Here is a 14,771-nt window from a genome sequence, read left to right as displayed (position 1 = left end):
AGCCTGCCTCTTAGAATGCCCCCCAAATCTTCTGACCTGGGATCAGTGTGGAGCTCATCTTAAAGCCTGACACAGTTCTCCCCCAGCCTAGCCTTTCCTCAGTTTCTGCTGACTCTGGCTTTTAACATCTACTTCAGAGGTAGTGTGTAGATCCCATTCTGCCACAGATGTCTATGCAGGGTCCCGTTCTCAGTCTGCTACTGGTATTTTTTTTTCAAATTCTGTTCTTGTGATAAAATACACATAACATGGAATTTGTCATTTTTAAGCATACAGTTAAGGGGTATTAAGTGCATTCATATTTCTGTGTAGCCATCACCGTCATCCATCTGCAGTAAACTGAAACTCTGTCCCCAAAACCCCTATACCACCCCATTCTGCTGTCTGTCTCTATGGTTTTGACAACTCTAAGTACCTCATGTAAGTGGAATCATACAGGATTGTGTTTTTGTGAATGGCTTATTTCACTTAGCATTATGTCCTCAACATTCATCCACATTGTACATATGTCAGAATTTCCCTCTTTCTTCAGGCTGAATATTATTTCAGTGTGTGTGTGTGTGTGTGTGTGTGACATTTTGCTTATCCATTCATACATTGATAACACTGGGTTGCTTCCACATTTTAGCTGTTGTGAATAACGCTGCTGTGAACATGTGTGACCATAACCTCTTCAAGACCCTGCTTTCAATTCTCTGGCATATATACCCATGAGGAATTGCTGGATCATATTGCAATTCTATTGTCATTCTTCAGTGAACTGCTGTGCTATATTCCACAATGGCAGTACCATTTCTTATTCTCACCAACAGTGCATAAGCATTCCAATATCTTCACATACTTGCCAAGAGTTGTTATTTCATGTTTTTTAAAAATAGTAGCTATCTTACTGGGTGTCAGGTGGTATCCCATCGTTGTCTTGATTTGCATTTCCCTAAAGATCAGTGATATTAGGCATCTTTCATGGGCTCATTGGCTGTTTGTATATATTCTTTAGTGAAATGTCTATTCAAATTCTTTGCCCATTTTTTAATCAGATTATTTATTCTTTTGTCATTGAGTTTTTAGGAATTCTCTGTAAGTTCCAGGTATTAATCTCTTACCAGATACATGATTTGCAAATATGTCCCCCATGCTGTGGGTTGGCTTTTTCTGCCAGTGTAATCTTGTCTAGGTGGGAAGACATGTCCCTGGTGCTGTGGGTCTCTTCTATCTTCTCAGAATTCTCCCCACTCCAAACATTTTATCTCCACCTCTCTTTGCTGTTCCGTGCACAACCAAGTTTGTTTCTTTATTTGTAAAATATCCAACCCACTACTTAAACTAGTTCAGTTTATCCTCTACCTGTACAGCTCAGCTGCTGGCTGAACCACATTTTCCTTTGTCTTCTTCCTTTTTTTCTGTAGTTCATGTGTTGCCTATAGGGTCAAAACCTGTTATTATAAAGCTGAAAAACTGAGCCCATTTTTACATTATTTTCTGTGATCTTTCTTTAAAGCCTAAGCAATAATTTGAATTTTGAGGAGATAAAGAGCATTTGATTTAGTTAATTCGTGCCTGTAGTTAGATTTAGAAACCTAATGAGGGCAGAGTGAGTAAAACAAAGATAAGAATTTTACGCATAACTGCAGGCAAAACTTCCAAGTATCAACAAAGGTTGCAAAATTCTTTGTTGTATATTATTCCCTTTAATGTTCAAAAAATGAAGAGGTCCTAAATATAACATAGCTCTATAATATATGTTATGACATATATTATAAAAATAATGTAACACAGGCCTTTATGTTTGGTGGTTGCTTTGACTCATTGAACAGGTCACAAAATATTCTTACATCAACCAACCGCCTTCTGAATCTATGACTGGGCTTTTTTTGGATTGTTTCTTACCCTTCCACTGGAGTTTCCAACATCCAAAAACCTAATGTCCAGAACTGGAATGTTCTAGCATGGCTTACTTATTTTCATAGTTTGGATCTTAGACCCCCCTGCATTTTACCTTCATTTCAACTCAGAAGATGATATAGTCTCTCTGTCCAGTGGATGCCCTCTCTTTATTTATTACCAAACCCTACCCACTGCTGTAGGGCATTCCACATTTTGGGGCCCCAGAATCCACAACCACCATGGACCAGTTGAAAGAAGGTAAGATCAGTAAACACAAAGCTGCCCACTAATGCCCAGCATGACTCTCGTGCCTGACCCTACAGACCTATCTTTGCCTTCTCTCTCTGGACCCATATCACTTGATTGACAGCCATGGCCCAGCTTCCACAGCCATGGTCCTGCCTGGTGTCACTGACCCTCCCAGGGTCTTGAGTCCTACCCCCGATCCTCCCCCACCCCAAGCCCTGGTCTCCAGGCCTAGGTCTCTGTTTCCTAAGCAGTAGCTGGACTTTTTAGATCTTCACATCTGGATGAAGTTTATGCCCTAAAAAGGAAAAGTAAACAACAGCAGGAATGAAAAAGTGTCCTTTCTGATAAGGTGGAAATGAAAAAACAGATACAACAAAATTCTTACTGAAAGGAGGGCACTTCCTTCCAACAGACTTCAGAGTACAAGACATGTCCACAAAGGACAGACTGATATTTTGAATCCTGCATATATATTTAATCATTTCCCCATAGTTTACACTGGTAAGTATTTTGTATTCAAATGCCAAAGTTAGTAATTTCCTGGTTGATTTACTTCTGTTAAACACTTCAGAGCAGCTTGAAGCCATTACGGTCTTGATAGTTTTCATTATTTTATTTTTCCTCAAATGGACATTTCTCCTTTGTATCATTCTTAAATGGAAATTATATATTGTGTCATGTATTGAAGTCCCAAAATTGAAACTAAGAAGAGTAATCAGGAACAAAAACCTGAATTCTCAGAAAGAAAAAAAGAAAGAGAGAATGAGCAAGGGCAGGGGGGAGGAGGGAGAATGGGGAAGAGAGGGAGAAAGGAAGGAAGCCATCACAGTAAGGGGAGCAGGCCTGAGGAAGGTAGAGTCCACAGAGTGCGACTGGGGACCTGCTGGGTTGGAGATGCCCATGACTCTCAAGGGGAGATATTAGCTGGCATTTGAATATATGAGTTCAAAGCCTGGTCTGGGATGGAGAGACAGATTAAGCAGCCATCAGCAGACAGCTGGTAGGGAATGCGATGGGATTGTCCAGGTAGAGAGCGGAGACTGTGGAGAGAAGGGTTGAAGGGCAGAGTCCAGGGTGGCATCATATTTAAGGTGGCAAAGAAAAAGCAACCTGCAAAGAAATCCAAGCCCAACTATGCTCTTGCCAACTGTGTGAGTTTAAGCAGATCACTTGGCCTTTCTGAACCTCAGATTCCTCATCCCCAGCTACTCAGTAGACTTTACATTGGCCTAGAAGAGGGTTTGTCAGCTACAAGTGTAATGCACATATGCATCTATAATACTCCAGTGCAAAAGCTCACCTGAGTTTGGTCCCATACCCTGTGAATGGGGAAAGGAACTCTGTTCCACAATGTTAGTCCTTGTAACACAGCATTACAAAAGCCTCAGTAAGCACTGACCTATCCCTCTGCCTGGAGGGGAAAGAAGACAATAATAACATAGCCTCATATGAAGTCAGAGATCTATTTACTTGTGAAATAAAAATCATTAACAAGCAATGTCTTCAGGATCATGAAGCCTGGCAGCATGGAGGATTTTGCCTGCCTAATCCGTTACGATGTATCCTGTGTTGGTTTCAAGAATTTGGGGCCCACATAGGGAAGGAAATGAAATTGCAAGAGATGTCAAAGTAAGGACAGAATGTCTACATCCTGGGAAGAATCCAGATGCTTCTTTCCTCCAGAGCCACTCAAAAAGGGCCCAGAGGCAGAATCACACACCCTGGAGCTGGGAACATGAGCAGGTGGGTGACCAGGTGACTTCAGCAGAAACACCGTTGGTGCAGCACCTGCTCTCCCACCACACAGCACATAGGATGAGTTTAAGGATGAACAAGGACACATGAATAAGTCACTCAATGGTATGCCCTTGATGTCAGAAATAAAACTGCTTAATGGAGAAAAATCAAAACTGGCAACTGGCAACTATATGTTCTCCTTAGAGCCATTTTTCCCAACCTCACTCTTCCTCTAGGATCAGAGACCTCCACAATCCACCTCATGGCATCTCATGAAAAACATCTCCTTGCACACTCTGTCCCCTGCCCACCTCATCTCCCAAACCACCACCCAGAAACAAACTTCTGGATGACTAAACAGTCTGCATGCTGTCCAGTCTGACGACTTCAGAGTCCACGTGTTCCCGGGGACAACGCGGGGATGGATAGGAAAGGAGGCTGCAGTGGGGAGGGTGCTCTGGTATTAGTATGACCAAGAATGTTCGCCTCACTGCTTGTCTTTTTGTTTTTATTGATTAGAAGTAAATAGAGATGTGTTCATCTGAAAGCTGAGGCTGATGGATCTCTGGTTTTAAATTTGGAGAACAGAAACTGGTACACTTTTCTAAATGACTATCCCCTTAAGTTCCTTTATCCCATATTCCTGCATTATCCCAGTCCATCCACTTTCATTTGGAATAAGAATACCAGCCTGGCCTTTAACAACACACATTTAGCAGTAGAGGGGACCACGTCCTGCTTTGTGAGCTGAAGTGCAGATAGGACTATTTACTTAACATTTAAAACCAAACTAGTTATCTCCTTCTGAGCACTCTAGATCTGCAGCATGCGGCTAAGTTTTTAAAACATCTGATGATTAGTTCAAACCAAGAAGCTACTTTTTTTTTTCTGTAACAGAACACAAAATTATTTCTTCCACAACAAAAGAACATTCTTCCCCATAAATTTACGATTTCACTGAAAGCAAAAGATACAAATTTTTGGCTGGTAAAGGATAGCTTTCTTTTTTTTAAATGTTTCCAGCCTTCCAGAGTATATATGTCCAAATTCTGAGAAACACAATCAAGGAAAGCTATATGCTAATGATGATTAGATTGGGGATGTAGGGAAGGAAAAGTCTTCCTTTCTTCCCTTCTAGATTCTTTGGCTGGCTTAATATTAAATCAACATAAGACAGATTATCAGGAGAAAAATTAAATTTTGAAAGTAAGATTAAAAATTAAATTAAAAGTTGAAAATAAAATATGAGACTCAAAGAAGTGATCAAAAGCAGACAGCTTTTATACCTTTTAGACAAAAAAACAAATTTGTGAAGAATTGATGAGACCATGAAGTTTGGGCCAATGGTAGTAAATTAATGAAGAAGTAACAGGTATGCTTACACAACCCTGTGGGTCCTGACCCCGCTCCCGGTGCTAAGGATGTTGCCATCAGTCCTCCTGGACCCCGGGGCACGCCTTTCACATGGGCCGTGTACTTCCTGCTCTCAGGGAGGCAAAGAGGGTCGGAATGTCCTTTTTGCACTGGCTGTTTCTTAAGTAACTTTAACTTAAAATAATCAATATGCCAAAATGGCAAATCTTGGGGCAGCCCACCGTGAACCCCATCATGAAGGAAAGAAAGAAATTCAGTATGACTTCTTATTTTCCAGCTTGAGCAGCCAGATGGAGGAGGGAACCACTAAGTAAAATGAGGAAACAGAAGTGGGGTGGGAGAATAGGTATGGAGAGAATCTAAAGCTCTGTTTGGACTTTTAAGTATGAAGTCCCTGTAAAACATCCAAGGGGAAAAGTTAGAAAGCAGTTTATCAGTCAAAGGAGAGACTTGGGGTGAAAATACAAATTTAGGATTCACTGGCACTAAAATCGTGTTTGGATAGATACCAATAAACGAGACCAGCAAGGAAGTGTAGAAAAAGACAAGAAGATGGTCTAGGGCCAGCCCCAAAGAACCCCAACATTTGGACGTTTGTTAGAAAGAAATGGTAACACAGCTCAGAAGAGGGATTCTGTGTAAGGGGAGAGTGAAGCCAAGGAAGCCAGAAGAGGAAGAGAGTGTTTCAAAAGTGAGACACCAAATTACATGCAGACAAAGAGGTGTCCTTAAATTTGGTCACTCTAACGGAATCGGAGGCCTTTGGAGAGATTCTCTCATTCTGGGGCTGGAGGGCAAATGATTTCTGCTGGGGATGGCTACTAAGGGGGAACTGTCCTGGGGGGCGAAGCTTGGGTGGTTCCTTCCAACATTGCGAGGATGATGAGGGCCAGAAAAGTGAATTGGGGGAGCAGAGAGAGGGCTAGGTGCCGGAAAACTTCCCTCCTTTGTGTTCCTCTGAGCCCCAAAAGTGGACTCTGTTTTAACGGTATGGATCACAGTCAAGTTCCAAGGACTGACTCTACTGAATAATCATTTCCAGGAAGCTGACTGCATAGGAGATGTCTGGAGTTCTTCAGAAATAAACTCTCATTCTGGCATTCCAAAGGAAGTAGCTGTCCTCTCACCCTTGAATCATATTTTTTAGGACAAGCTGACTTGCACTGCCTTCCCACAAGTTCAGCCAAGAATATCAGCTCATGGTAGGATGGGAGGTGGGGGGTGGAGCGGACAGGTTCTGTCCACTTCTCATGGCATTGTGATCCGGAATCTCTTCTAGGGCAGTCAGCATATAAGACTGTAAACTCCCTGAGACAGGACAATGTCTTCTTCCCTAGCACATAGCTTTACACGCACGAAGCAGTCCACAAATAGTTCATTCAGTAAGTATTTACTGAGTGCCTATTATGTGCCTCTCTGTGTCTTGGTTTACAAACTAGTAAAATGGGGATAACAGTAGTACTACATCATAGGATGGATGTAAAGATACAACGTATTAGCACATGCAAAGTGCGTAGAAGAGTACCTGACACATGGCAAAAGCCCAAGAAAAGTTAGTTGCCTTTGTTACCATCATTGACATTTGCCAGACATTTTTTTGAAGCTCTGGTGATATGGGAGTTGTTTGTCTGTTAGTTTAAAGGCTCTGTCATTATGGAGCTTAAATTCAAAAACTGTTGTTGAATGAATGTATTTTGCCAACAATTTCTGCAATATGTTTCCCTTTACACTTCTCACTGAATTTGTCTTCCTTACTCACTCCCTATAACTCCCCCATCTCAAGTTATTTAAGAAATCCCAAAGAAGCAGAAGATTCTTATGAGCCTCACAGATGAGTCATTTCCCCTAAGAGCAAGCATCTGTTCATGAGCCTGGGCAAGCCACTTTGCGAAGCTGGAGGGGGCACCGCAGCTCTAGCAGTGCCTGTGGTGACGGCCTCTGCTCAGCCATCTCCCACAGGTGCTCAGTGCACTGCGTGGCCCTGGGGACACGAGGATGGATACCATGCCTTCAAAGGCTTAGTGGAGAGCCCAGCCTGGTCATCCCTGCCTCCACCTAACTGTCTCCACTGCCAGAACTCAAACTTATTTTTAAGAATATGGTCAAATTGACCTGCCTATAGTTGACTTGCATGAGGATTGAAGAAATACTGATTCCCAAACCTCACCTTGTATGCAAACACTCAGGGAGAGGGAGAGGATGAGAATCTGTGTTTCTAACACAATTAACGTGGTGACTCCAAGACATACCAAAGTTTGAAAATCGCTGCTGTTGGGGTAGCAGAACCTTGAATCTGACCTGTGGCCAGTCTTATCTACAGGCTTTAACATCCCGGGTTTGCTCCAATTTCTGAGTTCTCAAGCCTTATATGAAATACATAGTATTAGTTATGCTGATAACTACTTTGCTTTTGGCTTTCAAAGCAATTACTAGATGGTAATTTTAAATTGTCGCTTCATTTATCAGTGCCCAAATAAAAGGTAATATGCTTTAATTTTTTGCAAGTTATGAAGATTATGTTCACCATTCCAGTTTCTCATATCTTTCTAAAAAAAGTATTTCCCCCTCATAAATAAATAGCTTTGTGCAGTGTATTAGTTACCAATTCATGCATAACACATTTCCCCATACTTAGTGGATTAAAACAACAATTACCTTGTATTGTATCTCATGGTTTATATGAGTCAGGAATTCAGGCAGCGCCTGTGGGACTGCTTGTCTCTGCTTCATCATATCTGAGCCTCAGGTATGACTTGAAAGTAAAAATGACTTTGAAAGACTTAACGGCCACAGGCTGAAACTATCTGAAGCCCATTCATTCACATGTCTGGTAGTTAATGCTGGCTTGTTGGCTGAAGGCCTTGCTGGGACCATTGGCTGGAATGCCCCAGTGTGGCCTCTCCATGCAGTTTGGGCCTCATCAAAACATGGTAGTGGGTTCTAGGAATAAGCATGGCAGGGGCAGGAAAGTTCCCTGTAGGACCAATCTCAGAAGTCATGTAGCATCACTTCCCCTGCTGCCCCACTGGTGGGGCAGTCCCCAGACTCCACCCAGATTCAAAGAGGGGGAACATAGAGGCCTACATGTCTCAGTGTTAACAATATCAGCCACACTGTAAGAAGAGTATATGGGATGGGATGAACAGAAGGGTGGCCATTTTTGGAAAATACAATTTGCTGCATGCATGTAATAGGTAATAGGAAATAGTAGTAAGATATTCCTAGCACATGTTGATAAAATTATCCTTGAGCGTTAACACATAATTCATCAGGTTAGCAATTTAGAACCATATGACTGAGATGACTGGAACCTAGCTGAGACTCCAGCCAGGGTAAGACCTTCTCAGTATGATGTCAGGGAGATGACATTATGCATGTATTATGCTTTCCTAAAACATGGACAGCTACTACAAGCAATTACAACAAATTAGGAGTAAAAGGGAATTACTAAAACATACAAGTCCATGTATATAGAGCATATAAAACAAAGTATATAAAATACCTTGAAAGAAAGAGTAAGGGTTGTGCATATTTGGGCCTACTGTGTGTCAGATTTTGTTGGGAACAAGTCGAAAACACTATCTTTAAAAAGACTTTGATAGCTTTAAACATTCAAAATGGAAAAGACCTCAAGATACATTGATACGTGAAGAAAAACAAGGCCCAGAATAGCATGCAGCTATCATGTAGAAGAAAAGACCAACAATATCTGGATGGATGTGTTCATAGTACATCAACTTACTGTTTATAGAACAGAAACTGGTATCAGTGAATGACCTCTCAAAGGGGGACAGTGTAACTAGGGGACTGGAGAGGGAAGGAGACTTGCTTTTCACTTTTATACTCTTTTATAAAAGTTATAAACGCTCTTTTGTACCATTTAATGTATTATTATCTCCAATTAAATAACATAATATTTAGAAAGGAAAATAATGAAAGTGGTCAGTAGATAATAGTAGAATAGAAATAGAATTCACTTAATCAGCAGAACCAAACAAACAAAGTTTTGTCAGAAAAAAGACAGTGCCAGGGTCAGCAAGAGACCCAGGTCCAGCACAAGACACAGGAAATACTGGACAGTTTAATATTCTTGAGATGACAAGCAAAAGGGAGGGCCTGGGGTGGAATTTGGGAGGAATTTATGCAAAGGTCATGAAATAAAGGAACCATGTGAGGGAGGTGGTCTAGTAGGGGATGTTGTATTAACAGAAATGAATACATGGTATGGAGAGCTGATGGTTAACAGGATCAATACGACCAAGGTCAGGGAAAGCTTCCCAATGAAACTGACAATTGATGAGTAGGTATTAACTAGCCAAGTCTTTTAACTAGACTAGAGAATGATCAGGAATTCACTAACCAAGAGGGACAGACAGGGCAATGCAGGCAGTGAGTAAAAGAGCATGTGCAAGGGCACACTGGGGGGCAAGCACCTACTCAGTTCACCCCCAGTGCCCACACATGGCTAGTCACTTCCACCGGGTCTACCAACTTAGTGATCAGAATGTTCAGTCCTCCCGCTGTCCAACATAAATCCCCCTCCATAGGGCTAAACCATAGAGGGCAGGAGTGGCAATCTGAATATCAGGAGTGAGACATTTGATGTAAATTGCATGGACTCTGGGGTTTGTCTACCTTGTTCACTGGTGTATCTAATATTATTACCTCCATTTTACCCAAAACTGAAGCACAGATAAGAGAATCGACTTGTCTGTCCAGATGACACAGTCAGTGAGTGAGGAGTATTTGGCGGCTCATTCACATCCACAGGTATGTTTCACCCAGGTTCCGGCTCCCATTCTCCGTGCTGTGTTCAGTCCCCCCCCATTGGTTTTCTCTCTGCACCTTAGAAAAACTGATGGAGAAGCTGGGGGCTACAGAGCCAGGACCTGGAAAGCTTAGATTTTAACATTTAAAAAATATTTCTGGAGACTTCTAATATAAACCAAGAGACTGGGATGAGGGTCATCAGCAGACAGGACAGAGTTCACCAAATTTCTAGAGGATGTAAAGTAGGTGGAGGACTGGTAAGTGAATTAAAAACAGAGGAGGCCATATTCTAGAGTCAGTGTTGAGGAGGCTGAAAAAACAGTGGGGAGATACTCTTTTTTATAAAACCCTGAAGACTGTTGCAGAAACATTGAGAACAATGGAAAATGGAGCAAGACACATGCTGGCAGCAGAAGCAATAACTGAAAGGAACAATGGAATAGATTTTCCTAGAGCTGAAGAAAATAAGTCTGGAGTGAAAGGGCCCACACGTGACCCAGCACAATGAAAGGAGAAAAACCTACAACTAGACAACTCATTGTGAAATTTCAGAAACACCAGCATAAAAAAAAATCCAAAAAGCTTTCCAAAACAGATTGCTTTCAAAAGAATAAGAATTAGATTGACTTCCCAGTCACACCCGATGGTAGAACGCCACGGAGCAAAGTTTTCGACGGCCTGGAGGAACTCTATAGACAAGAGTGCACGTAACATGCAAACATGGCCTAAAAGCAGTAATAAAATGAATGCTCATAAACTCACCACTCTGCTAAAGATACTTAATATCACGAGTACCCGTGACACGCCAGAGGGCCCTGCCTTTACCTTGCCCCCTCTTTCTCTGCCAGAGGTAATCTGAATTTTCCTCTAATAATTCCCTTCATTTTCTTATAGTTTCACCACAAATGTATTCATTGCTGACTAATACAATTTTGAAATACATGTTATCATAAAACATATTTATTATTATTTATATTCAATAGGTAAATTTTCTATAAATATCTTCATACCATGTGTGTTCCTCTGACTTGCTTTCTTCCATTTATATTTCCACAATGTTGCTGTAAATAGTTGAGGTTCATTGACTTTCCTACATTATAATATTCTTTGTCTGGTATTCATAGAGCTCTACTGACTGTTGGCTAGTTGCCTGGTAGATTTTTACCTATCCTTTGACTTCTAAAGTTTCTGTGTATTATGCTCTGGCAAATCTTGATGAGAATGCATAACTAGATTTATTTGTTCATTTTTAAAATATGATATGATAATTTTTCTGTTTAAACTATAGTATTTAATGTGATTATTAATATATTTAAGGGAAAATCTGCCATATTATTTTCTGCTTTTTATTTATCTTTTTTTTCCTATTTTTATCTTTTCTCCTCCTTTTTCTTAGCTTCTTTTGCATTGAGTTCCCCCTTCCATCTTATCTCTCCCAGAGGGAAACTTATTATAAACATAGAATTCTAAATCTAAATGATGAAGTTCAAGAGAAGAATAAAATATTTTTCAGACTTGGAAGGCCTCAAAAGATGAACTTTTCCCATACCCCCTGTCTTAAGAAGTCACACTAAAATGTGATTTACTCAAATCAGAGAGCAAACCAGGAAAAAGGATGATTTAGAATCTAAAAACCCTAGGGAGAAATAAAGAGAAGTTTCAGGTCAATGGAAACACAGAAAATCTAGAGAATAATCAACCCAATTTGAAGCACAAGGGTAGTTTCAGGAAGGAACTATACAAGGAAAATGGGATTCCGAAGATTTGAAATTAGCATTGAGGAGGTGATTAAAGCAGGTAAGGTAAGAAGAGAAAGAAAAGTGGATCACGGGTGGGCAATACAGCATAGGAAGATCCTGAACTCACCTCCTCCCATGGACACAACAAATCTACAGCTACATGGAAAAATTCTATCTGCAAACCAAAAACTAACTGAACAAGCTACTTCACAACAAGGCTAAAAGTGTACATCAAAAAGGTAGGAGAGGCAGAGATACTATCTCACCAAAAACCCCAGCCCTAGCACAACATCCTGTAGTTGGAAGAGATCTCACAAATACAGAACTGCTCCCTGAAGAGTGAGGAGATTATGCCCCACATCAGGCACTCCAATCCTTGGGACCTGCACCAGAAAGATAAGACCCTAAGAGGTCTGGTTTTGACAACAAATGGGGTGTACATCCAGGAAAGCCACAGGGCTGCAGAGAATGGAGACTTGCTTTTAAAGGGCTTATATGTAGACTCACTGACCCCAGGATCCAGTGTGAAAGCAGCTGTTTGAAAAGTGCCTAGACCTTAAATTAAGGAGTTTAATAATCTTAAAGCATCTGCAGGGAGGGTAGGACCCCATTGCAACTCTCTCCAGGGACAGAGACATTGGTGGTGGCCATCTGTGACGTTCTCCCTCTACCCTGCTAGAGCTGGCACTGGTGGAAGACATTTTTGTACTCTCCCTGTAATGTGTTAGAGCTGGTGGGTGTGCACCATCCCAATACGCTACTTTGCATGGTCCCATCCAAGCTGGCTGGGTGAGAGCCCCACCCCCATACACCACACCACTGTGACCACATCAAAGCCAGCTGGTGCATGCAGCCCACACAGGGGACACCTTTGAATGCCTGCCTCTAGTGCCCAAAAAGGATTGCATTTCTGGGCCTTAAGGGTGTGAAACAATTAGAGAGACAGTCCTTAGCAGGCTTCACAGGGCAGTACAAGACAGCCAGCTGAAGAATACCCCAAATCTGCTTGTGAAAAAGATCTATATACTTGATCTGGAGGTTCAACCTGAGAGGCAGGCTCCAGGTTTACCATATATATAGAGGCTAAGAAAATACTCTCAGAGAATGTAGGCCAGGGGACACTATCTTTGAGCTCTCACTTGGCCTCACTAAGCACCTCTTAGAGAAGAGCTAATACATTCACTTGGAGCCCCACATTTTGCAATTATGACTGGGAAGAACAACTCCAGATTATTTGTTCCAGAGGCCATCGGGTGCTAAGATTGTGGTCCCATCTATATATTTCCATACCTTCAAAGGTACTGCCTGAAGGTCTAGCTTCCAGTCAGTCTGAAACTAGGTACTGACTGAGAACCCTCTCTCTGGAACACTCACAGATCTCAGCACACCCTCAATAACTGGGACCTAACAAGAAAAAAATCAGGCTGTTAGACAATCATGGAAGTTTGGGAGCTAGGGCAAGGTCAAATGATAAAGTTCATTTCCTGAACAAAGCCACTCCACAAGACCAGGAGAGATAGCCATTTCACCTAGTACATAAAACAAACACAAAGCATCAAGCAAAATGAGGAGACAGAGGAATACACTCCAAATGAAAGAAAAAAAAACCCTAGGAAAAAAATACTTAAATAGACATAATTAATTTAATTATAAAAAGTTCAAAGTAATGGTCATAAAGATGCTTGTCATACTCAGGGGGAGAATGGAAGAGCACAGTGAGAATTTCAACAGAGAGACAGAAAATATAAGAAAGTACCAATCAGATGTTACAGAAGTGAAAGATACAATAATCAAACTAAAAAATATACCGGAGGGGTTCAACAGCTGAATAGATGAAGCACAAGATAGAATCAGTGAGCTAAAAGAGAGCAGCAAAGAAGAAAAAAGAATTTTAAAAAGTGAAGATAGCTTAAGGACATATAGGACAATATCAAGTAAAATAACATTCACATTATTGGAGTCCCAGAAAGAGAAGAGAAGAAGGAGCAAAAACTTTTTGAAGAATCAATGGCTGAAAACTTCCCTAACCTAGAGAGGGAAACCAATGCCCAGGTCCAGAAAGCCCAGGAAGTTCTAAACAAGATGAACCCAAAAGAGCCACACAAAAATACTTTACAATTAAAAGGTCAAAGGTTAAGGATACAGAGAGAATCTTAAAAGTAGCAAAGAAAAAAACTTGTTTTATACAAGGAAACAACATACCCCCACCCTTCCCATAAGACTATCAGCAGATGTCTCAGCAGTAACTTTGCAGGCCAGAAGTATTTCAAAGTATTGAATAATTCAAAGTATTGATAAGAAAACTTTCCAACCAAGAACACTCTACCCAGTAAGTTATCCTTCAGAATTGAAGGAGAGATAAAGGACTTTCTAGACAAACAAAAGCCAAAGGAGTTCACCAAAACTAAACCAGCCTTAAAAGAAATGTTAAAGGGACTTCTTTTTTTAAAGTTTATTTTATATTGCAGTATAGTTGATATACAATATTATATTAGTTTCAAGTATACAACATAGTAACTCAACAGTGATATACATTATTAAATCCTCACCCCAACTAGTGTAGTTACTATCTGTCAACATAGAAAGATGTTATGAACTATTGACTATATTCTCTATACTGTATTTACATCTCTGTGACTAATTTATGTTATGATTGAGGTTTTGTGCCTCTTTATCACCTTCACCTGTTTCACCAACTCACCCCAACCCCTGCCCCATGGTAATCATTAAAGGGACTTCTTTAACCTGAAAAGAATGGGTACTAATTACTAACAAGAAAAAATATGAAGGTAAAAATTTATGGTAAAGGTAAATATATACTAAAGATGGTGGATTAATAACTTATAAAACTAGAATGGAATGTGGAAAAAGATGGCAGAGAAGGAAGGTAATGCAGAAACCTCCTCCCCCGCAACACACACACCAAAGAAGCAACTACAGCAAATACAACTATGAAAACTGTAGAAGAGACCATCTATACCTGTTGAAGAAGAGAAGACCACACAGAGAAGAATAAAG

The sequence above is a fragment of the Manis pentadactyla genome, chromosome 5, assembly GCF_030020395.1.
Source record: "Manis pentadactyla isolate mManPen7 chromosome 5, mManPen7.hap1, whole genome shotgun sequence".
Lineage (NCBI taxonomy): Eukaryota > Metazoa > Chordata > Mammalia > Pholidota > Manidae > Manis > Manis pentadactyla.
This window is presented reverse-complemented; position numbering follows the sequence as displayed.